Raw genomic sequence first — 2,247 nt, 5'->3', positions numbered from 1 at the left:
GTTTTGTTTTGTTTTTGTTTTTGGGTTGTGGGGTTTGAACTCAGGGTGTGGGCACCATCCCTGAGCTCTTTTGCTCAAAGCTATTGCTCTACCACTTTGAGCCACAGCTCCACTTCTGGAAGCTGAATCATATTTTGAAGCCAAGCTCAGGCAGGAAATTTGTGAGACTCTTAGCTCCAATAAACTACTCAGGAAAAGCTAGAAGTGGCATTGTGGCTCAAGTGGTAGAGCACTAACCTTGAGAACAAGAGGGTCAGGGACAGAGCCCAAGCCCTGAGTTCAAGCCCCAGGACTGGAAAAGAAAGAAAGAAAGAAATACATTTCAATTTTATTTGGAAACTCTACAAGGAATATGAAAGTGAAAGAACAAATGTAAGTCAGATTCATATGGAAACAAAAAGAAGGAGCAATATACCTTACTCCTTCTCCCTCAGAAAGTTGATTGGTTCAAGGACACACAAAAACTCCCTACTCTTCTGGTCACCCTGATGAGTTCTGATCCATACATTTCTCAGTTTATAAGCAAGTATTCCCTTTAGAAGAAGTCTGAAGTGCCATGTGTAGGTGGCTCATGCCTGTAGTCCTATCTTCTCAGGAGGTTGAGATCTCAGGATCACAGTTCAAAGCTAGTCCAGGAAGGAAAGTCTGTGAGATTCTTATCTCCAATAAACTACTAAAAAAAAACCCTGAAAGTGGTACTGTGGCTCAAGTGGTAGAGTGCCAGCTTTGAGCATAAAGAGCCTCAGGGACAGTGGCCAGGCCCTGAGTTCAAGTCCCAAGACTGAAAAAACAACAACAAAAGTCTGAAGTAAGGCTCTCTCAGTCTTATGGTTGGTGGTACAGGTCCTTTTTAAAGACCCTTTTGCTCTTGAGAAAAATGGTCATTTTTTTTTCTCAGAACAAAGCTTAATCATGAATTTGGTGCATTCCAAATATTATCAACAACAAATATTGATCAAAGGCAGATACTATGTCTTTGTTTCTGTGGGTTCCCAGAGCCTCGCACAGTGCCCTGTCTGTCTAGTTGAGATAAGGAGTCTACTGTCAAGTAACTAATAACCCAGGGATCTCATTTAAAACATGGGTATATTGTTTATACAAGTGAAAGTCTTAACGTGTATAGCTCAATGAAGTCTGGCAACTGAAAACATTCAGGGAGCCACCAGTAGGTCACCATAGACTGTATTTCTAGCTCCCTAGAAAGTTCTTGTATTTTTCCTTTCAGCCACAAGCCTGGTTTGACCATTATATAAATAAAATCATACATTATGAGGGTTTTTTGTGGTGGGGGGGGCATGGAGAGGGCACATCTTACTGCTTTGCTTTGGTTAATTTTTTTTTTTTTTTTTTTTTTACCAGTCTTGGGGCTTGAACTCAGGGCCTGGTCACTGTCCTTGAGCTTCTTTTGCTCAAGGCTACCACTCTACCACTTGAGCCACAGCGCCACTTGCAGCTTTTTCTGTTTATGTGTTACTGAGGAATTCAACCAGGGCTTCATGGGTGCTAGGTGAGCACTCTACCACTAAGCCACATTGCCAGCCTAGTTAATTTTTTAAGCTTTTACAACAACTTTATTCTCAGAGCCAACATGCATGAGTTAACAAACCTTCATTATTGCCAAGTATTGTAGGAATCATATTACTTCCAATATGTACCAAAAACCTCATATTCAACAATGAGTTCAAAGCTGCAAAAGAAGATTTACTGTTTGCACCTGTCTGTAAGGCTTTGCTACAAATTAAACAAACACACAGACACAAGTGCTTCTTAGTCTATATTTTTGTCTATGATATTCACTTATGTTCTAGCATATACCAGTAATCTTGGCATGTTCTCAGTATTGCATGTTCTGTTTTCCTTAGCAACGGATCTTTGAAAGGTTCCCAGTTTAGGCTGGCATAAATTAATATGCTCTGACCATTTTTTTTTTTTTTTTGCTCTGACCATTTTTTTGTTGTTATTGTTGGTTATGAGGCTTGCACTTTGGCCCTGAGCACTGACCCCTGAGCTCTTCAACTCAAAGCCAGCAATTGCTCTACTATTTGAGTCACGGCACCACTTCCGGTTTTTTGGTGGTTAATTGGAGATAAGAGTCTCACAGACTTTCCTGCCAGGGCTGGCTTTGAACTGCAATCCTCAGATCTCAGCTTCCTGAGTAGCTAGGATTACAGTGGTAAGCCACTAGTGCCTGGCTCTGAACTCAGGGGTTTGAACTCAGGGCCTCACCCTTGCTAAGTAGTTGGTTTG

General features: G+C 41.3%; 1 non-coding gene across 1 annotated transcript; it reads right to left on the bottom strand.

The window, feature by feature from the left end:
• Positions 1-1,634: 1,634 nt before the first annotated feature.
• LOC122096165 lies at positions 1,635-1,765 on the bottom strand. The gene has a single exon (XR_006145260.1). It is a non-coding gene; the product is annotated as a small nucleolar RNA SNORA40 (small nucleolar RNA).
• Positions 1,766-2,247: the final 482 nt, after the last annotated feature.

Source organism: Dipodomys spectabilis, unplaced genomic scaffold (genome assembly GCF_019054845.1).
Source record: "Dipodomys spectabilis isolate Male_0828 unplaced genomic scaffold, ASM1905484v1 ptg000365l, whole genome shotgun sequence".
NCBI classification, from domain to species: domain Eukaryota; kingdom Metazoa; phylum Chordata; class Mammalia; order Rodentia; family Heteromyidae; genus Dipodomys; species Dipodomys spectabilis.
The sequence above is the reverse complement of the archived record's forward strand: the minus strand, read 5'-3'. Positions and strand labels throughout refer to the sequence as shown.